This window comes from Heterocephalus glaber, unplaced genomic scaffold (genome assembly GCF_053883595.1).
Source record: "Heterocephalus glaber isolate CG9 unplaced genomic scaffold, H.glaber_assembly_v1.0 deba00001457, whole genome shotgun sequence".
Taxonomy (NCBI): Eukaryota; Metazoa; Chordata; class Mammalia; order Rodentia; family Bathyergidae; genus Heterocephalus; species Heterocephalus glaber.
Window position 1 is genome coordinate 47903561 of NW_028258305.1, and position 27522 is coordinate 47931082.

A 27522-nucleotide genomic window follows, 5' to 3' on the forward strand; every position below is an offset into this window, starting at 1 on the left:
AATACCGACTTTTCTCTGACTTCACTCGGGGTCAGCTCCTGAACAATGCACAGATTGTGCTGGGATCAAGGAGAAGAGCACTCTGTTCTCTCAGTACCTTTAGGAACAGTGTCTCAAAAGCCAATACAGTCCAGTGCTGTCTCCAGAGCCAAAGCCTGCTGCTTTATCTTTGAGGAAGGTTTTCCTACATAGAGATCTTCCTAATGCCGACTAGGAGTAAGGCCCTGCCCGGCCGCTCAAATTCTCTGCTGCTGTAGGAACAGCATCTAAGAGTACTACTGAAAGCCCCCTGAGTGTTCTCTTCAGCAAACACAGCCACTTGCTCTGGTCTAGGCCTCTGCCTGCTGGAGAGCATGGGCTTTCGGTGTCAGCCCAGACACTGGCAGGAGCCAGAGTTGGGGAGGACAATGAGAAGGAGGAGAGTTTAAACTTTAACTTCTGCAGACATCGTGGGACCATCACAAGAATGAATCAGAAACACCCACTGAAAACATTTTTCACAGTCACTGTGCTGATGACAGAAGATAAGAATTGTCCACAAAGGGGAAGTTCCAGGCTGATAGCATCTGAGGTCTGTGTGGAGGAGCCTGCCTCTCTGGAGGGGCAGGGGTTCCTACCTGCACACCCGGAGTGGGGGACCCCAATTCACGGCCAGGAGAGATTTTCTCCTCTCCCTGCCTAGGTCCTGCACAGCAGGCTTAAAAGGCCGCAATCTATTTCCCTCTATTTTGCAGAAGAAGGAAAATGAAGGGCACAAAAGCAGAGGGGCTTACTCTCTGAGACCTTACACAGCAAGGCCGAGGGAAACCCGGGACTCAGGCCTCAGGCCCTTGCTCTGGGACGTCTTGCTTTTCCCACAGGCAATGCTGTGTGCCCGGACCTCTTCACCTCTCCTGTGAACAGCAGAAATCAGGAGCCTGTCCAGGGCAGACAAGGACTAACTCAGCTTCGCCTTGTGCTGTAAGCTGTCCTTCTAGTCTCATGTTTACTGTAGTGATCTGGGTAGGGTTTTAATGAACTCACAAAGGAATCTGGTGGGGAAATAGTTAAAAATGAATTCGATCATAATATGAACAGGTGTTTTATTCTAGAGACCTGGGACTTCTAGAACAGGAGTTTTAAGGCTGCAAAGGAAACAGATCTTCTTTTGACTTCTCTTTGCTCTGGGTGTGGCCTGTCCAGGCCAGGAGGCTGCAGACTGCTGGCTGGCAGAAGCACACACGGCTGGGCATGTCCTGGGCTTGCTGTCTTGTCCTGAGAAACAGGAAGCCAAGGCTCCTGGAATGGTCAGGACTCGGCTGGAGTGGGCAGTCCCGTCATTGCTGTTCCAGATGCTGCTCCTCAGTGGCCAGAGAGGGACAGCGCTGTGAGTCCAGCTCCTGCCCCGCTCAAATTTAGGAGATTTAGGGCCACAGTCGCTACGGCAGCTGGGATGAGCCCTCAGCCCACCCCCAAAAGGTGCTCATGCTCTCGGCTCATGGGAATGTGTCCGGAGGGGCTTTGTGGTGTAATTAGGTCCTGGACACTGAGAATATCTGGGGCACTGTGGATCGTAAGGGTCCTCCTGAGTGGGAGATGGAATGGAGTGAGGTGAGAGAACAGAAGCCGAGATCAGAGGGATGGGGTTGCCGACCGAGTGTCAGGTGGCTCTAGAGCGTGGACAGGTCAGAGAAAGGGACCGGCCCCGAGCCTCAGCAGAGGGCGGCCGCTGGCCCTGGAAGGACTTGCCCCTGCTCCCTGCGTCTGGAAACCGTCTCTCCTGGTCTCCTGTCTCTGTGTGGCCAACCTCTCTGCGGAAGATGGACGACCCTCCCCTCAGTGGATTCAGATGGGGCTGGGGCCCCACCATGCCCTGTGACTCAGTGCGTACACTGGCCTTCCCTCAGCACACGGCAGACCCTTGTGGGCATGAAGCAGCTCTTGTCTATCTTCTGATCACAAACCTCTGGCACCATCTTTGCTGTGAATCATCAACATTGCTTTTCAATAACTCACCAAAGGGTAAAGGAAAACTTTCAGGTGCTCTGCATCTTGAAGTTCGTTGGTGTCTGCATTAAGGAGGAACATGCACATTTCCTCTGGGATATCAGGGGTGTCTTTCCACTCTCCTGTAGCATAGCCAATCACAGAGAAGTCCATGACTCTGCGGATCCAGGCAGGCTGCCTGTTAGGGGCTCAGGGGGCTGAGAACGGCTCAGGATTCGGGTGTGAGTCGAGTCTTGGGCCTTGAGTTACTGTGGAAGAGGCCTCCTGGAGCCGTCCCTGAGCTGTCGCAGCACTGTGGACAAAGGCTCTGTCTGAGTGGTGAGCTGGTCTTGCAACACCCAGACAAACCAAGACTGCCCAGAAAGGGAAGCTCTTGGTTTAGGAAGTGGCAATGCCCGATACCGATCCTGTTGGGCCTCCCTGAGTGGCTCTGCAGAGATCCTGAGCTAACTGCAAACTCGCTTCCCTGAGTAGGAGCAGAGAGAACGAGAAAACAGACCGAGGTTCCTGCAGAGGCCTTTGGCGGCTCTCCCTGCATCTCAGACCCAGAGGGCACAAGAGGGCTCTCTGGTCTCAACTCTTCCATCTAGAGGCTGTGGGGCAATTTCTGTCACTCGCATCCTTCACTTTTGCTACTGTTGATATGGCTTCTTCTACTCAGCATTCAAAACTGTGTCCATCTCACCAGTCAGTACTAGAAAGCATTTGAGAAACTGCCGGACTAGGAGCTCAAGGATCCTGCTGGTGCTTCCCCTTCATCACTGTTTCATTCCATTTTACAGATGAAAAACAATTTAGCTTGAAAGGCATCGTGCTGACTGCCTGAAGTAAAGTGAAAGGCCAAAATCTTGCAGAAATGCCAACATCTGCCAGAAGCTTGCATGCTGCTGCTGAAGCCGCTTCAAAGTGGGGCTCAGGATTTAGTTTTTCCCGCCAGTGTGTCTGAACCCATAATGGCCTGGTCTGCATCCTCCAATGAATCGCTACCCCATGAGAACATGATGAAAGAGGTTCAGCGGTCCGGAGGGCTCTCAAAAAGCTGCGGTTATGTCTTCCAGAAATTCACAGCATACCCAAAGGGCCGTTAGAGGACAGAAACCTACCCACATTTATTTATCTGAGAATTTCTGGACAATGTCTTCATGAAGGTTTCTCTCCGCACACTGGTTGGTGCTCACATGCCTGGCATTTTGTTAGCTCGCAGTGCGAAACACCCTCCTCAGGGCTCCTCAGTGACCCTGGTTTCTTTGCCGTGCTTTCTCATTGTGCACATTTGCCATTTGTGGAGTTGGTCAGTTAACTCTCATAGGAAACCTGAGATACGTACTAGTCATTTTATCTCTGATAAATTCAACAATTAACATTTGCTACTTATCTGCAATGGGCATGGTAGCTGGGACAGGTTTGTTATTATCCCCACTTTATTGATGGGGAAACTGAGGCCCAGAGAAGTTAAATAATCTACCCAAAGTCACAGGATGGGCATATGGCGTCCATCTTCTAGTGCTTGGGCACAGTGTGTTGTAAAGGGAGGCTTTGGATACAGGGTTTCCTGGGCTGTGGTCTGAAACCTGTTCAGTCAAGTCCAGCTGTACTGGAATTCTGGGTTTGCGTGGGAAGCCCACAGGCAGCGTTCGGTGCTGCCTGTTTCAGGAGTGCTTTGTTGCTGCCCTCAGATGCTGGGAGAGTCAGCAAGCTATGAGCTTCCGGAAATGGCACGTTGCTGTGGGCGCTCCCCGCCAGCCCCAGGTTAGAGCTGCCACGCTCCAGAGTGCAAGCCAGCGGGGTGAATGAGACAGTTTCATCACGTCGGGCACTGACCCAAGAGTGAGGCCCCGGCGATTGTGCTTCTTCTCCTCCTGCGCCCTTGACACTGGAGGACCGCACTGGGGACTGAGGTCGCGCCAGCATGGCTCACCAGAGTGATGGCCACGAGCTGCCCTGGCCTCTGAGACTCTTCCCTGCTCCTTACAGGAGGTGTCCCTGCTGGATGTCCCACAGGAAGAATGCCACGTCCCACTGGAACTTTCCTGATTGCCCGATCTGCACAGCACTCTGTCCAGCTGTGCACACCGCAAGCCAGCACTGAGGATTTCAGTGAAACGGAGCCGTGTCCTTGAGCTCTTAATGTCTCCCAGGGACAACTGGAGAGCAGGTCACTGTTTCAGGGAAGAGGCTCCTAGAAGTGGCCACGCTGTGGCCCTGGGGCCTGGTGCTGCTCTGCAGGGGGACATGCAGGGCAGGGGCTGCCGTCACTCCTGGACATGGAGATTCCTGCACATTTTGTTGCCCACTGCACATGTGCACCAGAAACACAACTGTCATTGTGAAGGTTTCCTGGCCCCCGGCTCCAAGCTGTGAGCTGGCAGAGAAGGAGGTGGCTTTCTTCCTTGCCAAGGGGAGACTGTGTTCCTGAAACTTATGTTTTCTACACTTCAGAAATGTGTGTTGTGCCGCCTACAATTATACTTCCAGCAGCTCACATCACAATAGCGCTTTGTGTGATTTCGAAATCAGGAGTGGGACAGTGAGCAGGGGAGCAGCAGCACATCCAGATGCTGGGCAACAGGTAGGTACTCACTGCCATAGCGCTGAGCTATTTTAATATCCACTTTTCAAAAGCTCCATGTCCAGACCTTGTGGGGTTAATCTAGGTGAACTGGGCTCTGTCCTCCGTGGCCGAGGGCCCACACGACTGCCACTCAGAGAGGATGTGAGAGAAGAAGCCCTTTGCCCAGGAGCAGTGGGATGAGCTTTGCTTGTTTTTATAATAGCATCACAAGAGACGAGTCCCGGAGCTCAGAAGACAAAGCAGAGAAAGCTGTGTGGCTCTGTTTTGTGCTCAAGGCTGCTCAGTGTCATCCAATGTCTCCTTGACACCCTATTGTGTAACAGGACATGCAGTCCTGAATGGGATCCTTTCACCATGGGTCTAGTTGTCCCGACTCACGACAATGCAACATGAATCCACAGACATCTGAAGCTGGATGCTGGCAGGGAGCACCTCCCACCCATGCCACCCACTCCGTGTGCCTGCCCTAGGTGCCAGCCCAGACTCTGAAAGAACTGCAGGGCCAGCGGCTCCTGTTCGGTGCTGCCTCACAATCCTGCGCACCCTGCATCTGGTGTGGCCAAGGAGAATGCTCCCCGAAGCTCCTCCTGCAGGGAATCCATCCTGGTCTCTGAGTTCTGGCCCCAGAAAGGGCACCATGGGAGGGGTGATCCTTACAGGGGGCAGATCCAAGCCCACCCCAGACCCTGCCAGAGTGCAGCTTCTGCCTTGTGTTCCTGGTCTCCTCATTTGTCTGTGACTGGGTTTCTGAATGAACCTGGATTTTCCCTGGATTTGCTGATATCCACAGGGCCATGTGGACTGGGATGCATTCAGGCACATGGATCGCTTTGTACCTGTGCAGGAGAGAAGTGTCCTTCAGCAACACATGTCACTGGTGGTTTGACATTATTTTAGCCATCACAGAAAAAACTCTGTAGCTGTCTCCACTTCACAGAGGATCTGAAGATCTGAAACTTTGAGAATCTGGCCAGTTTTTGGAGCTGCTAAGTGGAGAGATGAAATCCACACCCAGGTCTATTTAACTCCAAGATGTGTTCTTTCTTTTGAAGCATGCTCCTCTTCCATCCCTTTGCCACTGAGGCCAGTGAGCTCTGTGAGCAGAGTGTCTGGGGCAGACTTGTCCTCACGCCAGCTCCTTGGCCACTGTCCTTGCTCATGGTGCTCATTGGTCCTCTGTCCTCCTCGATGCTCAACCCCCAAAGCTCCCCATTTCTCCCCAGATATCCCTCCAAAGTGCTCCTGTGATCTCGCATTCATGTCGTGCGGGCCCTGCTGTCACTTAAAGAAAGACCTTGCTTAGTCCATCAGGCTGCTGTAACATAACATCGTAGCTTGGGTGCCTCATGAACAACAGAAATTCATTTCTCACAGAATGGGGGGCTGGAGTCTAAATTCAAGGCATAGACTCAGTGTCTGGATAGGGCCCTCTCTGGCTTGTACATGGTGTCTTTTTTTGTGTTCTTAGGTGGTGAAAGGTGAAAATAAGCTCCTCCAGGCCTCCTAAGGGCCTAATCCCATTCATGAGGGTTGTCCTCATGACCCTCAAAGATTTACCTCTTAACTTTCACCTTGAGGGTTAGAATTTTAAAATACAAATGTGGGGAGCCATGAACATGCAGACCGTTGCAGACCTCTTGTATATACATTATTAGGGGTTTAAGAACATCAGAAGGAAGCTGCTGCAGAGTAGCTCTCGTGTCTGATTAAGCTTCACAGCCCTGGAACCCAGCACAGTGTTGGGCGGGTTGTGCATCAATGAATGAATGAGTACAGCTTTCAGAAAACAGCCTATTATTTATTAGTGGTGTGACTAGCAAGTATTTTCCTTTCAATCCTTGGGTTGTCTGGATGTCTCTTCAATCTATTAATGGTTTAATTTGCTGTGCAGAAGCTTTGTAATTTAAAGTAATCTCACTTGTGTATTTTTTCTTGTTGCTCATGCTTTGGGTCACATCCAAGAGATTCCTGTGAAGATGGATGTCATGGATTTTTCCCCTACATTTTCTCCTAATCATTCCATAGTTTCAGATTTTACATTTGAATTGTAGATTCATTTTGAGTTGACTCTTACGTAAGATGCGAGAGAAGGGTCCAGATTTACTCTTCTGTATATTGATACCCATTTTTTTCTATACCATTTATTGAAGAGTCTTTTCTTCAGTATGGCTATTTGCAACTTTGTCAAAAATTAACTGTAGACATTGGTTTATTTCTGGGCTCTCTTTCTTAGTCCATTGATTGATGAGTTTTTCTTTATTCCAGTACTGTAATGGTTCAATTCTTATAGCTTTGTATATATATATCTAAAGTCCAGTAGTTCATTGCCTTCAGCTTCGTCTTTTTGATCAAGATTGTTTTGGCAATTTTAGTTTTTATCCAAAATATACAAGAAACTCAAACCATTAAATAACAAGAAATAACACTATTGAAATTAGACAAAGGACTTAAAAAGACTTTCTCAAAAGAAAACATAGGAGTAAACAATTGATGTATAGAAAAACATGTCAACATCTGCAGTCATCAGAGAAATGCAAATTGCAAGCAGGAGTCACTATCTTATACCTGTTTGACTATTAACAAAAGGTGAAAGACAACAAATGTCAGTGACAATGTGGAGAAAAAGGAAAGCTTTTGATGATGTTATAGATTAGTGCAGGTGTTTTGCAAAATAGTATGGAGGTTCCCCACAAAGCTAAAAGTAGAATTATTGTGTGGTCCAGTAATCTAAATTAGTGCACCAAAATGACTGTACATCCATATATATTGCAGCATTATTCATAGAAACAACCTGTGTATCAATAGGTCAGTGGTTAAAAAATGTGGAATATATATCCAACAAATAACATACAATCTTGAAAAACCAGAAAAGTTCGTCACTTATGACACGGCTGAGCCTAGTGGATATTACATGAAGTAAAATAAGGGAAAGACAGAAAACAGTATGATCTCACTTATAAAAAGATTTTAAAAAGATAAGATAGAAATAACAAGTACCATGGTGGTTAGCAAAGGCTGTGAGATAGGGCTGAATGGAGGAGGGGGGATACCCAGTGCATACAAATTTATGTTTAGATAGGAAGAATAAGTTCTGGTGTTTTATTGTACAGTACATTGAGTATAGTTAATAATGATGGATTGATTGCATATCTCAAAATACCAAAAAAGAGGAATTTAAATATTCTCACCACATAGAAATGATAAACATCTGAGGTGTTGATTATGCTAATTTGATTATTCCACAATGTATGTTCAGAACTGAAATATATTAATTTGCATTCCACAAATATATACAATTATGGTTTGTTGGTTAAAAATTAAATAAAGCTTAACAAATTTAAAAAGAGGAATTTGACCACTGGTGGAAGAGTCTGGGGACATCAGGAGGTTTATCTTGCATCTGGGAAATCATACTGTCTGCAGACACCACAAAAGCCTGAGCACAACAGCAGTCTCCACATGTTACGTTAGTGCTGGTGCTGGTGCTGGTACTGGTGCTGGTGCTGGTGGTGGTGCTGGTGCGCTCCTTCATGATCTTCCCGGGCATCTGCTGAGCACAGCTCTCTGTGGGGCAGAGCCAGGGGAGACGTGGAAATGGAGGGACTTAGGCCCTGTCCTCAGAGAGCTCACAACTGGCACGAAGCCCGTTTGATTTTCAGGCAAGGCATGAGGCATCAAGGAAAGACATCAACTCTTCTGAGAAACTACTATGAGAAAACTGCACGGGTGGCCCTTGAATAGCTGCTGAAAGAATGGAGGCAGGAAGCAAAACTCAGTGAAATCTTTTCAAGCAAAGGGAGCAAAACAAGAAAAGCAGAGTACTGTGGACAGCACCATTGTTAAGTGCGGTTATGAAAAAAGTTTTCAAGGAGATTGAACATGTGACTGAGTGGACAATAGCAGCCTTGCCACTTTGAGGGGTTTGAAATTATTAGCCTCATGTGAAGGCTTCCGTGTGGGAACATGGAGAATAATTATGGTTCACACATATCTGGGCAATACCCACTCTAAATATTCTTCGTGAACATCTCATTAAATCTTTACTCCATTCTGAGGTAGGTACTCCTCTCATTCCCATATAATTTTGTAGGAGACCAAAGCCCAGTGCCACACAGTCTCCCAATGCCCAGACTCTCCTGCCTCTCAGCGGTCTAGCGCCTGCCTCTCTGGACACTGGGGCTGCTCTGTCTGAGAACAGAGTTGTGCTTGTGGAGGGCAGAGTATAAGCCCAGGTCCAGGCTCGATGCTTGGACTGACAGTAATTCCAGATACAGATGACAGTGTCGAAGTGGCAAGCACTTTGCTCTGGCCTCGATGGCTCATCAGATGGGTTCTGACTTTGTGTGTTCAACTGTGAAGAGACATCGAGTTTGATGGAAACAGAATATATGAAAAATGACCTCATAGCTAGCTCAAGGCTGAAGCTGAAATGCCTGGCTTGGATTCTGACCTCACCCCACCCTTCCCTCTGCTTTGGCTGCTCCTGCGGCCATGTGGCCCAGGCCCAAACTGCTGTACAGTCTCCTTCTGTGCATGGGGCGGTAGCTCCTGGCAGTTCTCTGCACCCACTCGGCTCCATGGAGGAGGAACTCACCAATTTCAGTAGCAATCTCAAGATCATCCAAGGAGGCTAAGGTAGGAACATTTATGATGTGTGACCATGTTTCCCTGTTACGAAAATAACTGGAAGAAAATGGGGTGACTCATTGAAAACTTTTACTGAAAGACTGAAATAATCACTGGGGTGTGGCATTTCTGCATCAGAGCAGTGAAGTATTATTGGTTCTTTTAAACAGAAAACTCATAAATCTCCTTTACCAATGCTATGAGGTTAGAAAGTATCATTTTCATTTTTGCAGATGAGAAAACTAAAAACCCAGAAAGTGAATAAGAGGCACAGCCAAGCTTTCCAGCTAGGATCAGCTCAGTACTTTTGTTCTCTATGGTGCTCCTTTCTCTGCTTTTCTGAGCCCAAGTCAAAAGCCCCATGTTGTAGCCTACACTGTGCTATTTGGCTCATTTATGAGCAAGATGGTGTTTTGCCATTACGTACTGCTTTGACATTTTTGTTGTTAACAAATGGATCCTTTCTGACTGGTCAGTAGCCATTGGATATTTAGATCATTGTTTCTGCTTTTATGTAAATATTTAATATTTTCTATTATATTACTTTATTTCAAAAAAGATTTATGGCAGCTTATAAATACACTATAAAATAGTAAGTAACATCTATTAGAAGTAAATCAAGAATCAAAAATAAGTATAAGGAAAGGAAAAAATGGAAGCAGAGTCTTTGTAAATAGGGAGGCGTGGAGAGGGAGAAGGGAGAGCAGGTGAAAAGGGAAAAGTAAGAACCAGGACACGTCATGTACAGGTACAAGTTCCCAATGATGAATGTGATCACAATGTATACCTAAATGTACAGCAAAATGGTACATCAAAATGTACCAATAAACTTAATGAGAAAAAGAATATAAGGACAGAAAGATAAATTTGGGTAATAATAAACCAACACAAAACTGTACATTTTAAACCTGAAACGTTTCTAGAGAAGAGCCACCATTGGAAGCTAACCCTCCCAGGAGCTAACGGCAGAATAGAAGCTGATTTATTATGCAATGCACTTCAAGAGAAAAGCATGGTGGATGCATCACCTTCCTGAGCCCCTTCCAAGGAGAGCAGCACCACTTGCTCGGCATCTACAGAGTGCTCCGAGTAACTGGGCTCAGGGGTCAGTTTCAGGGCTTCCTTGGACCGAGAGGCACAGTGCTGCCCACCTGCGGCTAAAATACCTTGAGTGGATGGTGACTTTCTGGGGGCATTTTAGTCATTTCCCTGGTTAATATAAAAACTTTTCTGATGTGGTGCTTGATGCAAAGTTTCCCTGGAAAATTATGAAAAAAAACTTTGAAAAAATGAAAGAATTGAATTATAAGAGGGGGTGGAAACAGTCCTTTCCCAGGTATGCTGCTTACAGATTGCTGACCTCTTTGCTCTTGCTGTGCCATGAAACATGGACAGCCAAGTGTTTCCATTATCTCCTAACCTAACAGGTGAAAAACCCCAAGGACATGCCTAGAATTCTTGCTAACTTCATACAGAAAATGGTTAGTTCAGTTTTTATTCCCATTTATTTTGTCACTCACTCACTCATCCAGGCTTTTATCAAAACTGCAGAGCTCATGATGCTCTTGGTCCTAAAGACAGAGAAGTGGGGATGGCACAGTGTCGCTCTGCAAGAGCTCTGAGATCAAAGGAAGAAGCTGAAGCACACACTGATAATTCTAGGGCAACGCGCAAGGACTGAAACAATGATAAGTATGAGGTGGTGGGACGAAAGCAAGAAAGAATCATTACCGCTGAATGAGAAGCTGGGATGGACTCCTGCTGGAGTTGATGGTTGGCTCTGTGTTGACATAAACTCCTCGAGAAGTTGAAACTAGAAGAAGATCACTAATAGAAAATGGTTCAATGTTAGAATTACCTAACAGTGAACAAGCGGGAAGGCTCTTTTTCAGTGAAACTTCAATGGTGAAATCTAAAATTGGACCACCTCACCCACAAACCCATATCACAAGCCAAGGCTAAGTATTACATTTTAAATGAAAAGCAATGCAGCAATCGTGGGACTTATTTAAATGGCGAGGTGTGTTCTCATTCGTGTTCGCTTGTATTTTGTTAGGGTTCCAAGAGACAAGGGCAAGGCTGGAGGTGCCCTGAGCCTTGTAACATCATCTCACAAACTTAGCCAGGGGCTTCCTGTCTTTTTAGGACATGATGCATTTTTGAAAGACTCAAGCAACAGTAGATGATGTTACATCTTCCATGATGTACTTCCCTCCTTCTTGGTAAGAAATGTGGGGTTTTCACTTCATGTTTTTGTCTAAGTTTCACTCTGGGTGATTTATATGCAGCTCCACGGCCAAGAAAGAATGCACTGCCTCTGAGTCCCTTGCACAGGCACTAATCCCAAAGCCATACATTTGCAAAAATTGCACCATGATGTTTTTTTTCAAGCAGGAAGATCATATTGCCATATTGAGAGAAGAATGAAGTGTCTTTGCATTTTGTCAAGTGCTGAGTTAAAGCTTTGTTTTGCGATTCTATGAACTGTCCTCAAATTGGAGAAAAAAACAAAGATCTTTACAGATACTTATTATAATAATGGTGTGTATGCTTGAGGTTGACTTTAAAAAAGTAAATCCCTGTTGAAACTTAATAATTTGTGCAGATTGAGGACCCATCACTCAGCACTGTTGGTTGCGTCAGCACCGCTGGGATCAATATTCATACAAGGAAACTTGCTGCACAGATTTAAATGATTTGAGAACTGAGGAAGTCCAAATCAATGCACAAACTATAAATGTTGTATAATGCAAAAAATACAAATAATTGCCTGGACATACACATTTTATTTCTCTTAAAATTTTGAGATAAAGTCTTTTCAAACAAACAAACAAAAGAGAAACCTTTATCCTGACTTCTTGAGAGTCCCTAACTAGACTTATGCTTATTCTCCATTTGCTAAGAGTGGATTGTCCATGCCAGTCAGCTGCTGGCCCTACTATTGAATTCTACCCATTGCCTGAGCTTGCTGTGTTCCCAGAGTCTCTGCCACAAGGTAACCCTCATTAGCCAGCTTCCCTCATTCTATTTAAAGTAACCCTCACTCATACCATGTTCGATGATTTCACACGGCCCAAAATGTGCTGAAGCATTCACATTTTGGCTGTTTCCAAACCACACAGGAATAGGGCTTACTCTTAAAGAATAGTTTGTGCCTGCCCAGGTCTTTGCTGCTCACTTTCAGCATTCCCTGCCAACTCCACATTCTCTGGGAAAGTGTAAATCCCACCCCAGGTGTGAAGTGTGGGACCTGCATCTGGTTGATCACATCACCTTTTGGTTAAACTGAATGGTGTGAGTCTGTGCATACAGATCCTGGCTCCTAAAGTACTGGACTTTAAAGATGTATATTTGGAGTTTGAAAATGCTTCATTTGAGGAATGGAGACTGTCCCTCTGCCTAGCAGAGTGCTGCTCTGGGATCTTAAGGGAACACATTGGCCCAGAGGTCCAATGAATAGGGGGTTTTACACCTCAAACTGCTACTGATTTGGGCCAAAATCTGCTGATTGGTTTATGATAGATCTCAGTTACCTAATTCTGATAAACCAGCCAAAGACGGCATTGCTACCTAGCCAAGGGGCTACATTCATTCAGTGACTTCAAGATCCCCAAGAAAGTCATTGTGCTGGGGAGAGCCCAAAACTCTGTCCCTATAAGATAATCTCCATAGCTTAGTGCCAATTCCCTTTTAGCACAGCAGTTGTAAGCCAGGGTGATGATGTCCCCATAGGGGAAGTTTGGTAGCCTGGAGACAGTTTTAGTTCTCGTAGCTGTAGAAAGCATGGCGCCAACATACAGCAGTAGAGGTCAGGGACATAGCAGGCAGCCCCATGACAAAAAACCATGCAGCTCCAGTGCCAATGGTAGTGAGACAGTCTCAGGGCAATTGGGTACTTGAGAGGCTTATGAAACAGGGATGAGGGAAGAAGTTGAGAAATCTGGCCCCTCTTTTGGGAAGTAAGAACGCCATAAGCACAAGAGAGGCACCATGGAAGATTCACACTTTCTTGTTTTCCTGAGGCCTACTCCGAAGTTATCCGGGAAACGCACCATTTCTGAAGTTTTTTAAGCTCCAAGAGAATGAAATGAAACCAAAAAGCAGCATGTCCGCAGGCTCTGCTCCAAGCTGGTAGAGCCCAGCACAAAGGAGAAGCTTTCGCTAGAGCGAATGCAGGGGATGTAGATGCAAATGAGCAGCCTAGGGCCACACGAGTAAGCTCCTGGCAACTCCCGTGGAGAAGTCTGGACATAATTACGTGCTTCCCCAGGCTAATTGGGTTCTCCGACTTTGTAGCAAACACAAATTATCAGCATTATCCAGCCAGTTGCACATAAAACTCCAAAGCAGCAGAAGGTCCTCATCCTTCTTGGTTTGTGGGTGATAGATGCAGAAGTCTCACTCACCATGGACGTTAAAGATCGGCAGTGGGCGAGATGTGGGGAACATCCATTCGCCCCACGCAGATCCCCGGAAGGGCTGCATGTTCAGCGAGTTTCGGTGAGGTGGACACGTTTGGAGACTGTGACGAAGGAAACACTGGAGAAGGCCCTGGCAGCCAGGACTGGGGACAGTGGAGGAGCAGGCACCGCGGGGCGCGTTGGGTGCAGATGTGCTTCCTCCCCGTTAGCAGCACCCTCAGCCTCACCGTGGTGCCTGCAAGGCGTGGTTCTCTGGGGAGGCGTCCTCAGCAGCTCACCGTCTCTTCCGAAGCTACGGAGCCCCCGCCACTGCTCTCTGTGTGCTCCCCTTGTGCTTGTGAGGAAACTGTCCAGACCCTGTTCGGTGCTTCCTCTGCCCGGATAGCAGCGAAATGAAGTCACTGTAACCAGAGGCCCTGTGCTTGTGCCGCTGCCGAGTGCTAACAAAGCGCTAATGCTGCCTGGCGTGAATAAGGCCAGTCACCACGGCCAAACTTCTGAGCCACGCAAGGGGCCAAATGTCAGCCTGCCAATTAGCAGCAAGGTGGAAAATTCTTGCCTTCTCTTTGGCTCGGATGAGTTCATTGAGGGAAAAAATTAAACAAGCAATAAAAAGAAAGATTTCATTTTTTAGTGTGTGAGTGGTGTGAGGAGCATTTGTACTGACATTGCTTCCCGTGATCAGGACGCAGACAGCTGTCACAGGCACCCAGGCCCACGACACTGACGTAAAGAAAGGACTCTGAATCCCAGGGACCGAACCTCCTAGCTGGGAAAACACGGCCGAGAGGAGAAGCAAACTGCACCCCAGTGCGGCAGCGCGCTTGTGCCGGTGCCCCCCTGCAGCACTGTATCTCGGACTCAGACTGAGTTACAGAGTATCTAACACGGTTACAGCAAGAAGCTACATGCGCCCAGCGCGCGGAGTGCAGCAGAAAACCAGCTCGGGTTTAATCCTCACAGCTTTCTCGCATTCCCCATTTGTTTACAGCCGCTGTGAGTCAGGCACTGCACTCCTGAGATGAATCCGGAGCTGAGGCTGAGGAACCACTCAACTCTAAAGTGGTAGGACCAGGGCTGACGTGCAGACCCTCTCCTGAGCTGTGGCCTCTCACGTAGCCACTGCACTCTACCCTCCATGAAGGCCGTTTAGCTCCTGTAGGGTTGATGGTAGAGGCTGTGCTTTGATGATCGGGAGTGATGCTTTTATTTACCTCCTTAAGGTGTTTTCTGGGAAGAGGCAGACCCCGCCCGTCCGCAGGCACGTCTCAGCTGCGTCTGACTGGAAAGCCTCCTATTTCCACAAGGAACCTTTGCAGCCTAGTGACCATCCTTCTGATTTTTTTTTTCAGAAATATTGTCTGTGACTCTCAATGTTTCAAGGATTGTGTAAGGGATGGGAGTGGGTGATTTTCAGATAGACAAACTGCATCACGGGGACAGAAAATGACTAGTTTAAAACCACCAATATTCCATGGCTCTACGGGCAGATTTTAGGGAGTATGTTTTTTATACATGATAGCTCCCAAGGAGAGGTTTTTCCTTTCCCTTCCTCTTTTCTTTCTTTCTTTCTTGCTTGCTTTCTCTCTTTCTTTTTCTTCCTTCCTTTCTTTTTCTCTTTCTTTCTTTCCCTTTCTTTCCTTCTTCCTTTCTCTCTTTCTTTCCTTCTCTTTCTTTCTTTCTTTCTCTTTCTTTTCTTCTTTCCTTCTTCCTTTCTCTTTCTCTCTTTCCTTCCTTCTTTCTCTTTCTTTCTTTCTCTTTCTTTCCTTCTTTCCTCCTTTCTTTCTCTTTCTCTCTTTCCTTCTTTCTCTTTCCTTCTTTCCTTCTTTCTCTCTCTTTTCCTTCCTTCCTTTCTTCCTCTCTCTTCCTTCTTTTTTTCCTCTCTACCTTCCTTCCTTCTCTTTTTCTTTGTCCCTCCTCCTTTCCTTCTCCTTCCTCCCTCCCCTTCTTCTTCCTTTTCTCCCCCTGCCCCCGGTCTCTCTCTCTCAAATCCCACTCTCAGGGAGGATGTCACCAGCACATCTCTGTGAACAGGAAGTGAAACTCTCTGTAAGAAAACAGACAAATGCTTCTCTGGACAGCACACGGATGGCAGACCCTCAGACTCATCTCCTCATCAGCTGCCTGGCCCATTCCAGGGCCTGGTTACTCTGCTGTCCCTGCAAAAGGTGTGCAGGCCTAGGAAGACCTGCTGGCAGAGAGAAGATGAGATAAATGCAGGCGTTTTTATGTTTTTAATAGAAAATCCTCCAAACATTTAGCTAACAGAGCCAGGAAATCTTCTAAAGCAGAATGACAGCAATCTGTCTTTTACAGTTGGAAACAGCCAGTGCCTCTTGGATTAATTTGCTGAATACAACCCACATCATTTTAAAAACTTTAATTTTATTGGTACATCTTAGGTATACAATATACTGACATTCATTATTGGAAATTTGCACCTTTACATAATCTCTCTTGGTTCTTATTTTTCCCCCTTCCCCTGCCCTCCCTTCAATCCCGTCACCTTTCCCTATTTACAAAGACTTTTTTCTGTTTTTTCCTTTTCTCATATTTATTTCTTTCCCGACCCCCTCCCACTTCGCCTTCCACTTTGCCCCCTTTCTTCCTATTTTACATTATCTATTATACATTTTGATCCTTATTTACACTTTTAGTTTCTCACACCAGAGAAACTATTCTGTACTGACACATGTGTGTTCTATTTATTTCACTTAAGAGTATCACCTCAATGTGCATCCATTTAGCTATAAATGTCTCTAATTTCTCATTCTTTATGGCTGAGTAGTACTCCATTTTATATAAAAAAAACCCCACATTTTCTTTATCCAGTCTCCAGTTGATGGGCATTTGGAGTGCTTCCAAGTTTTAGCTATTACAAACTGTGCTGCTGTGAACATGGGTGCACATATATCCCTGTGGTATGATTATTTTAATTCTTTTGGGAAGATACCCAGCAGGGGAATAGCTGGGTCAAATGGGACTTCCAGTCCTAGTTCTCTGAGGTATCTCCATACTGATTTCCACAGTGGTTGCACCAGTCTACACTCCCACCAGCAGTGGAGCAGGGTTCCTCTTTCCCCACAGCCCCTCCAGCATTTGTTATTGGTTGATTTCATGATAGCAGCCATTCTTTCTGGGGTGAGGTGGAATCTCAGCGTTGTTTTCATTTGCATCTTATGAATGACCAGTGATGTTGAACATGTTTTCATATGTTTATTTGCTATTTCTACTTCTTTGTCTGAGAAATGTCTGTTTATTCCAGATGTCCATTTTTGGATTGGGTCTTTGAATTTGGGAGGTCTGATTTTTTTAAGTTCTTTATATATTCTAGATAGTAGACCTTTGACTCAGGAACAGCTGGTAAAAATTGTCTTCCCACATTGTAGGTTGTCTCTTCACTCTCTTGGTGGTTTCTCTTGCTGTGCAAAAGCTTTTTAATAAGAAGAGATCCCACTTGTTGATTCTTTGTGCTAGTTCACGAGCAACTGAGGCTTTGTTCATGAAATCTTTTCCTATGCCAAAGTCTTTAAGAGTTCTACCTAAACTCTGTTCCAGCCAGTTCAGCGTTTCTGTTTTAATATTTAGATCTTTAATCCATTTTGATTTTAGTTTAGTGCATGGTGGGAGGTATGGATCTAGTTTTAATTTTTGGCAAGTTGAAACCCAATTTTTCCAGCATCATTTATTAAAGAGGCTATCTTTACTCCAGTTACAGTGTTTGGCTCCTTTGTCAAAGATGAAATGGCTGAGTGTGTCTGAAGTTATTTCTGCATCTTCTAATCTATTCCACTGATCCTCTGCTCTGTTTCTTTGCCATTACCATGCTGTTTTTATCATAGTAGCTTTGTAGTATAGTTTCAAGTTGAGGATTGTGATACCCTCTACCTTGTCTTTGTTGCCTAGAATTGCTTTTGCTATTCTAGGTCTATTTTTGTTCCAAATGAATTTTTGGATTGTTTTCTCAAAGTCTGTGAAGTATGCTGTTGGAATTTCAATTGGGATTGCACTGAATCTGTGTAGCAGAAGTATGGCCATTTTCACTACATTGGCTCTTCCTACCCAGGACCAGGGGATGTCTTTCCATTTTCTGATGTCCTCTTCAATCTCTTTTTCCAGAGTGCTATAGTTTCATAGTAGAGGTCTTTGATTTCTTTCATTAAGTTGATTCCTAGATATTTCATTTTTTGGATGCTGTTGTGAAGGGAGCTGTTTCTCCAGTTTCTCTCTCAGTGAGTATGTTTTTCATGTAGAGGAAAGCTATTGATTTTTGTGCGTTGACCTTGTATCTAGCTACTCTACTGAGTTTCATTATTAAGTCTGGAAGACTTTTGGTGGAGTCCTTGGGGTCTTGTATATAGAGTATCATGTCATCAGCAAATAATGACAATTTAACTTTGTTTCCTATCTTTATTCCTTGTATTTCTTTCTCTTATCTAATTGCTGAGGCTGTTTCCAAAACTATATTGAACAAGAGTGGTGACAGTGGACATCCTTGTCTTGTGCCTGATATTAGTGTGAAGGATTTCAGTTTTCGACCATTTAGTATGATGTTGGTTGCTGGTTTTTCATAGATGGCTTTTATCAGGCTGAGTTATAGACCATCTATTCCAATTTTCTATAGGGTTTTATCATGAATGCATGGTGGATCTTGTCAAATGCTTTTTCTGCATCTACTCAGATGATCATACAGTTTTTGTCCTTGGTTCTATTGATATAGTGTATTACATTTATTGATTTGCGCATGTTGAACCATCCCTGTATCCCTGGGTTGAATCCGAATTGGTCAGGGTGTATGATCTTCTTGATGATCTTCTGCATTCTATTTGCCAGTATCTTATCAAGGATTTTTGCATCTATGTTCATCAGTGAGATTGGCCTATAGTTCTCTTTCTCAGTTGGGTCTTTCTCTGCTTTGGGGATCAAGGTGATGCTTTCTTGCAGGAACGAATTTGGGAGCATTGCTTCCCTTTCAATTTCATTGAAGAGTTTAAAGGATAGTGGCAGTAGTTCCTCTCTAAATGTCTTCTAGAATTCAGCAGTGAAGCCATCAGGACCTGGGCTTTTCTTAGTTGGTAAGCTTTTAATTACCTTTTCAATTTTGTTGATTGATATTGGGTTATTTAGGATTTTTATGTCTTCTTTGTTCAACTTTGGTAATTCATATGTATCTAGGAATCTGTCCATTTCTTCTGTGTTTTCCATCTTATTGGCGTATAGGTTCTGGAAGTAGGTGTTGCTGATCCTCTGGATTTCTGCTGGGTCTGTTGTAATTTCACCCTTTTCATTCCTAACTGCATGGATTTGGGCCTTTTCTTTCCTTTTTCTGATAAGGTTGGCTAAGGGTTTGTCAATTTTGTTGATTCTTTCAAAGAACCAACTCTTGGCTTCACTAATTTTTTGTATCATTCTCTTAGTCTCTATTGCAATGATTTCTGCTCTGATCTTTATAATTTCCTCCCTTGTATGAGCTTCGGGTTTGTCCTGCTCTTCTTTTTCTAGAAGCTTGAGGTTCAGCATTAGGTTATTTAACTGGGCTTGCTCTGTTTTCCTAATATGAGCATTCACGGCAATGAATTTTCCTTGTAGGACTGCTTTAATTGTGTCCCATATATTCTGTTATGTTGTATTGTCATTGTCATTTAATTGTAGGAACTGTCTGATTTCTTCTTTAATTTCCTCTGTAACCCATTGGTTATTCAGAAGTGTGCTGTTCAATTTCCATGTATTTATGAAATTCTTGCCGTTTCTTTTGCTATTGATCTGCAGTTTCATTGCATTATGATCTGATAATATATAGGGGATAACTTCAATTCCTTTGGACATACTTAAACATGTTCTATGAGCGAGGATGTGGTCTATTTTGGAGAACAACCTGTGTGCAGCTGAAAAGAATGTGTGTTCTGATTTTGTGGGTGAAACACTCTGTAAGCATCTGTTAAGTTCATTTGCTCAAGTGTTTGATTGAGTTCTAATATTTGGATGTTTATTTTCTCTCTAGTTGATCTATCTGTGATAGTGGGGTACTGAAGTCCCCCGCTACTATTGTATTAGTGCTTGTTTGATTTTTCATGTCTGTTAGTATTTGTTTTATATCTTTGGGCATACTAGTGTTTGGTGCATATATGATTGTCATGTCTTCCTCTTGGATTGTTCCCTATACAGGATGTAGTGTCCTTCTTTGACTCTCTTAATTAGTGTTGGTTTGAAATCTATTTGATCTTCAAATACAGTAGCTACTCATACTTTTTGAGGGGGTTCCTGTTGTATGGAGTATTGTTTTCCACCCTTTAACTTTCCATCTACGAGTTTCTTTTTGAATTAAATGTGTTTCCTGTGTGCAACATATTGTTGGATCTTGCTTTGTGACCCATTCTGACAGTCTATTTCTTTTGATTGGTGAATTGAGATCATTAACATTGATGGTTATAACTGATACACACTGACTTATAATTTCCATGACTTTTTGTTTTTGTTGGATTCTCCCCCTTTGCATTTAATTTCTTTTCATGCCTGATGGATTCCTTCTGCTGTGCTTCCTGGAATTGTGATCCTCATTGTCTTTTCCTAGGGTGTTGTTTAAAAGTTTTTGGAGTGCTGGCTTAGTATTCATCCAGTTCCTCAGGTGTTCTTTGTCATGAAAGCATCTTATTTCTCCTTCAATTTTGAAAGATAGTTTTGCAGGGTACATCAATCTGGGTCGGAGGTTGTTTTCCTCTTCTTGCCTTGAGGGTTTGTATTGAGAAGTCTGCTGTGGTTTTGATGGGCTTTCCTTTGTATGTGAATTGTTTCTTTTCTCTAACTACTTGTAGAATCTTGGTCTTCTGTTGGCTTTCTGGAATCTTAACTATTATATGCCTAGGTTTAGTTTTTAGTTTTTTTTTTTTTGATCCCAGCTAGTTGGAGTCTTTTATGCCTCACTTATCTGTATGTCAAGTTCTTTCCCCCTGCTTGGGAAGTTTTCTGCCATCACTTCTGTGAACAGTTTTTTTCATGTCATCTACACTCCCGTTTCTTCATTAACTCCAGTCAGTCCTATGTTATTCTTTGTTGCATCATTTAGCAGCTACTGGATTGATTTCTTATGGTCCCTTACTATTTTTAAGAAATTTTTCTTTTCCTGGCCACTAATTGCAATCCTCACTTCTATATTTGTCCTTACATTGGCTCATTCTGGTGCATAAACTTTCAGTCGAGTTTTTAGTATCTTGGATATCTGTTTGCATCTGTTTTATGAATTCCATTTGTTTCCTATGTTGGGATTCCATCATGTTTCTTAGCTCCTCTATTTTTTTTTTTATCTTTGTCTGTTCTAGATTTATTAATCATGTCTTGCACTATGGGCACAATCTCTGTTCTTAACTGAGAAATTATTTCTGATTTAATTTTCCAGATCCTCTTTCGTTGCCTGTTCTGGGAGTAAAGGTGGCTGAGTATCAAATTGTTCCAGGGGTCAGGGATTTAGCTCAGTGGTTTTGGTGCCTGCCTTGCAAACTCAGGTTCCTGAGTTCCATCCTGGTACCAAATTAAAAAAAAAAATTGTTCCATCCTGTTTCCCTTTGGGGTTGCCTTAGGTGATCTGGAAGTCTGGTTTTGAGACTTGTTTATGTGTCTTCTCATTTCAACAGATGCAGACTGCTGTGCCTTTGTTGAGGCAACCTTTTGATCACCCAGTGGTCTTCAATTCTCAGCAAGCCAACTAGAGACCTCTTTGGTACTCACTATTGTGCCAATTCCTGGATTCAGATGGTGGCCTTCTGGATCCCTGGGCTGCCTGTTTCCAGGCAGAGTTCTGGCTGGGGTCTGTGCACACTTGGGATGGTATCTGGGTGTACCTCTTGGTGGGGCCTGCCCCCCTGCATAGCTGTTGTCTGGGAGGGTCTTTGACTAGCGGCCATGCATCTGAGTTGCTGGTGTCTGTACAGCCTTCTGGCTGAGGTCTGCACGCACTTACTAATGATATCTGGGCAGCCTCTGGCTGTTGCTTGTGTGCCTGTGTAGCTCTTTTCCAGGTGGGCATTTGGCTGGGGCCTGCAGGCCCAAGCTGTCGGAGTCTGAGTGGGGCCCTGGCTGGAACCTGCCAGTATCCACTCCCAGTCCAGGCAGCTACAACCCACATCTTAAGGCTCAAAGGGAGAGAGTCTTGGTCCCGGCTGTTTGCGATGTTGTACAGGTCATCTATAAAACAGAGAAACGAGGCAAAAGACATTCACCTAGAATAGTGTCCTCTGAAGACAAATGCTCTTGGACTCCATTATCTCAATGGGGACTGTTGCAGGGATTCTGGCCCCCTTCACAGATACTTACTGAGCATGGGGACAAGTTACAGGAAATAATGCAACAGCTTTTCCATAAAGACTTCAATTTCTACATCATCTACTCAAAATAAAAATAAAATGGAGACAAAGGTACAATTTTCTGTGTTTTGAAATCTTTTTATTTCTTATTGACTTATTGAAATCCTAACCATCAGTAAAAACCTCATCAATTCTTATTTGCCCTGAGCATCCCATCTAGGGCATCCAGACACTCCATAAAATTCTCACACAGTCTCACATAGTCTGTGCTGATAATTGGCACTTCTTAGAGGGTGCTGAGGATTTTGTGTGGATTGGACATGCACCAGAAGGCCATTAGCAAGCTGGACCAAGGGCAGGAGCCAAGAAGTTCTGCCTCACACCAGAGAGCATCTGCGATGTTGTCATGCCAAGCCAGCCACTTCATTCATATTCATCCAGCTTGTATCTGTTCAGTGGTAGCAGTGGCACAAGCTCTGTGTCCTGCTCTGGGTTACACCTAGGATCCATACTGAGAACTACAGAGGGACTCGGGGTCCAAGTCAGAGGTGGTTGCAGTGCCAGATGAGGAGAAGAGAGGGGGAGGCTGGATGGGTTAGGACCCACCACAGAAGAGGCACCGGGAATGCAGAGCCCTGGGCTCCGGGCATTACTTTCACATGTGGTAGTCTCTGCATATGTTTTTTCTCTAGCTCCATGCTGTGTTAACAGCTTCTTTCCTCTCCAAGTACATGGTGCCTCAGAAGAAGGTCCCCAGTGTGATTTCTGCACCTCACCATTATTATTCTAATATGTGAAGATTATATACTCTCTCTCCATGTATAATTACTATTGGTTTCAGCTACAGACTCTACACTGGTACTTTTATTCATGATAGCATTTAATCCTTGTGAAAAATTAAGAGAAAATTACTGTCCTGGTTTAAGAGGCTCAAAGGTTAGGTAATTTTGCCAAATTTATACCTGAAAAGGAGAGGAAGCCAAGGCTGACTTTCCTCAATACCACTTTTCTTGCCATACACCAATTTTCCTCATTTAAATCACACAAAAAATGCAGGTAAATATAAACCATGCTATGCTTCTGCATGAATTTCTATGACAGAACACAGTTGTTGTGACATGGCCTTATGCCACTTTGTAGTTAATTGGATGGGTCTTGAAAGGTACTCATAGGGCAGAGTGGGGTCTTACAGTGTATGCACCATCTCTATGGCTGGAGCAATAGCTGGGCTGCAATGATGTCTCCACTCACGCTCACTGCCAGCACCCAGTGTGCACTGGACACAAACTGACTCGGTCATGGCTCTTCCCCTCCACTGTGTGACTTCTCAGGCCACTTCCACATCTCTGCCTGTGTTCCCTGATTGCCAGTGGCTTTCCTAGCTCTTCAGCTCTTCTGCTGAGCCTCATTTGGACATGTGTGGCCATACTGTTCTGCACCAATGAGCACTTCCACTTGATCTGCAGCAATGTTTTCCTGGAAGGACCTTGCGTGGATTTTCCACTGCCTGCTGCTCCAACTAGCACTCTGGAAATTGCTCTTCTTTTCTTCCTAGTTGCATTTGCTACTTACCTTACTGAAAGCAGAAATTAAGACTTTAGACAGCTGCTTACCACATAAAACTTTCAAATAAAATATTCCCATTACATTTTCTTAGGGAAAAAGTTCACTTAACCAGTTTAGCAAAGCTCATGTGACTATGAAGTAAGGCAATGGCTGCCCGCGAAAGTGTTGCTAACTTTCCATTTGGTGTGCATGTCCATGGTGCAGAGAGCTTGGAGATGGTGCTCAGGGCAGGTCTGTGAGAAGGATGATGTCGCTGGGCCCTCACATTAATGGGCACTTATGCCAGCATACAGCAATGTGTGTTTACAGCTGGAGGCATTCCCAACTCCTAATGTAGGAATTCACACTTACAAATGGAAAAGAGGGGATTCAAGCCTTACTCTGGACTCTGCCTTTGACCTTGCATAAATATGAATTTGATGTTATTCTCTCACAAATTCTATTTTCACTCTTGTAAAGAAAATACTAAAATATCCTAACCAAATGATTCAATGAATGGAGCTCTAGTCCAGGCTTTAACAGGTCCAGGTGTGGGGAGGGTCTGCTGTCTCTGATGAGGGAGGGGTCACATCTTCCTGGATGTGGTCTCCTTGGTTACAGCCATGTAAACTCAGCAAAAGGGTTAAGCAGTCAATGACCAGGGCAGCCCAGGAGGTTGGACCTCTCCCCTTCTTCACCTGTATAAGAAAAAACCCAAAGACCAAGGAATCAGCAGTAAAAGTCTTCCCCCTCCCATTAACTCCCTATGTGCTTTTGGAGAAAGCACTTAACTCCTCAATTACCTCATCTATCAAAAGAGCTTAGGGGGCCCTGCTATTATCTTCATTTGAGTTGTTCAAATAAAGCAATTCTGTGCAAGTGGAGGGCAGCAACAAAACACTGCTCAGTGACGAGATCGGGGAAAGCACGATGGAGAATGAATGCAGTGCTCTGCAGCTCAGACTCGGGGCTGGACATTCATGTGACCAAGCCCAGGCTGCAGCCCTGTCCAGCTGTTCTTGTAGAGCTGCTCTCACAGAACACAGTCTTTTCTGCCAATTTTGTCACAGTTCCCATCATCTTCATCTTTGGCACATCTGACACATTTAAAGATCAAATGCCTCTACCATAAGGATTCCCATAATTTTATGTGGATGTAAGTTTAAATAATCGGGAACTGGAAACGATAAAATCTGACATGGAGGCAGAAATGCCAGTCACTGAAGGATTTCTTCCCCATAATGTGGTTGACATGGGAACAGTTTTCTTGCTAGATTTTCCTTCTTCTTTTGTGCTGCCTTTACTCCTGACTTATTCCATACCTTATTTGTGGGCACCATCTTGAGAACTTCTAGAATGTACAGAGATGTTGATATTTTGCATCATAGAGATGATGGAATTTTGTTCCTTTGACTTTGCCATTCACAGCCATATGGTTTGGTGGAAGTTGCCTAGTCCAGCCCAGGACTTGGACAACTTTATATGATGTTGGTGGGAGCATTTCAATATCTGGACAATAAAACAAGAAATTGGAATCTTGACACAAATCATACCAATACTTGAGGCAATTTGAGCAACATGACCCATGCATTGGAGAAAGAATCTGGAGGCTATATCTGAATTATATGAGTATTGGTTCTCCATGTCACTGTCTCACACGTGAATGCTCAGAGTTCAGCAGCTTGGACTCCAGGCTGGATGTTTAGTACATGCCTATGCACATGAAAACTTCCATGAGGGCCCATGGAGGCGTGGGGCCGAGACAGTCTTAGCTAGATGCATGAAAGAACTTCCAACAGTGAGGACAATGTAGGATTTTATAGACTACATGAAAAGAAGAGATGACCTTGACACTCTGTGAATTCCATCGGAACTATACGGCCAGCCAGTGAGCACGGTGTGGAGCAAGTGTTCACTGGGGTAGAGTTTATGGTAATACAGATTGGATCACACACTTTAGAAGGTTGTTTGCAAGGCTGGGATAATTAGACTCCATCAGTTTTTGACTGGAGAAGCATTCCTCCCTCAGGAGCACCATGCACATGTGCATAAGCCCTCGCACACCCCAGTCACGCACAGAGGCATTTGTGGATACTTTAAAATGTTACACCTCCCCAGGGAGATCAGGGCCCTGCCCGGGAGATTAGAGGGCAACAGCAAGTACGTTCATGAAGTTTGCATGTTGGTAAAATGAAGAGATTAGGGTAAAGAATGACTGAGGAGCAGATGCCAGAGTCCTGCAGCTTAGACTCAAGGCTGGATATTTATGTAACCTCACCCACAGCAGCAGCCCTGTCCAGCTTGCTTGTTAGAAAGCAGTGGCACCTGGAACTTAGAGTCATGTTTGTAAGCAGGGAGGGGCAGGAAAGAAGGCAGTAGAAATAATCAGAAGACAAACCTTACCTTTTGGCCTCCTTCAAACACTGTGCAGTGGGCGCCAGGAATCCAGTTCTGGAGCAAGTCCATAAAGAAAACCTTCAAAAAGTTTGCACAAAAGATTCTTAAGTAAGCTCGTAAATGTGACACCAAGCAAATAGTTGGCAAAAATCAGTCAAGTCATAAAAAGAGTTGCTGGGGTCATCCAGGAGCATTACCTGAGCTGGAAAAGTGGGCCTGCAGGGTTTCCCTTCCCTCGCCAAGGATCGGGTAAGTGACAGAGGTTTCTAGTTTTATTTAATTTGGTCCTGGACCAGTTATTTCTGGTCTCTGGACTCTTGTTCTAAAGGGAACCCAGTATAAAGTAGGACAAGACCAAAGAAAACATGTGAGTGTTTCACTGCAGCAACGTGAACGTTTGCTGGCAGAGCCCGGCCCGAGGTGCCCACATTGCCGCTTTCGACGTTGGGTACTGGGAATGTGCTCCAAGTCATAGCTATTTTTGAATTATCTTGACTGCATTCTCTTCTCAACTCTTTTTTCAGTCAAATAGCTAGAAATTCCTATTCAATCTCTGATTGGAATTGCTCACTGCTGGGGCACTTGATTTGGAGGATTCCTCAGACCCCCAAATTTACAACAATCCATATGTAGGTTTCCTAAGTCTTCCATGACAAAGTATCTCACACTGAGTGGCTCAAGTAACATAGCTCTTTCATCTAACAGCTCTTGAATCCTGAGACCAAGGTGTCTTCCGGCTGGTTCTTTCTGAGGACTCAAGGGAAAGCCACTCATGCTCTGCCCTAACTTCCGGTGCTTTGTCAGCAGGCTTTGGCATTCTGTGACTGCGACAGTATCGCCCGGACTTTCATCTTCATGTGGTGTCCTCTGAGTGTGTGCACATCCAAATTCCTTCTTCTGGGGACACCATCATGTTAGGCAAAGACCCACACTGAAGACCACATTCCAACTTTCTCAGCCCTATAAAAACCCTCTCTTCACCTAAGGCCACATTCTCAGGTCCTGGGGGTTAGCTCTGCAAAGCATGAATTTGAAAGGACATGACTCAGTCAGTAACAGCGTGATTTCTAAAGCCAAGAAGGAAGGGAACTATTTGAAGTTGCATTTTCTTTCAACCAAAATAAATAAATAAATGAAAGAAAAAAGGCTTAACTGATGACAATGGCTACAGCAGTTCAGGAATACCTCTTCCATGTAGTTCTGCAAGTTGATATGCCCCTGTGTAAGTCTCATTTGAGAAACTTGTGTTATAGGTAAATGCCAAGAAAACTTAAATCTGTTTCCTCCTTACTGATAGTAAGAACAAAGTAATTCACCATGTCTCACTTTTTACTTGGGTTGTCAGAAATCACAGAACCAAATGTGCCCCTCAGTAATGTTTCTCTCATTTCTTTGTCCTCTTTCCATTGGACTCAATTTTCTGTTCCTGCATCTCTGCTTTCTTCTTTCCTGAGTGTCTTTGTAAGGTATGATTGAAAATATGGTGAACACAGCTGCTGCTTGCAGTCCAACGAAAAGATACCCTTGTAAAAACATTATGCTGTGTCCCCATTCATCTTATTTACTGAATCTGGCAACATGTGATATGGTGTGGCTAGAACTTGTGTGTAGACTCTCCCAGGACCACATTCAAGGGCTGGCCAAACTGCACTCTCATCTGTGGCTCAAGACTCTGCTT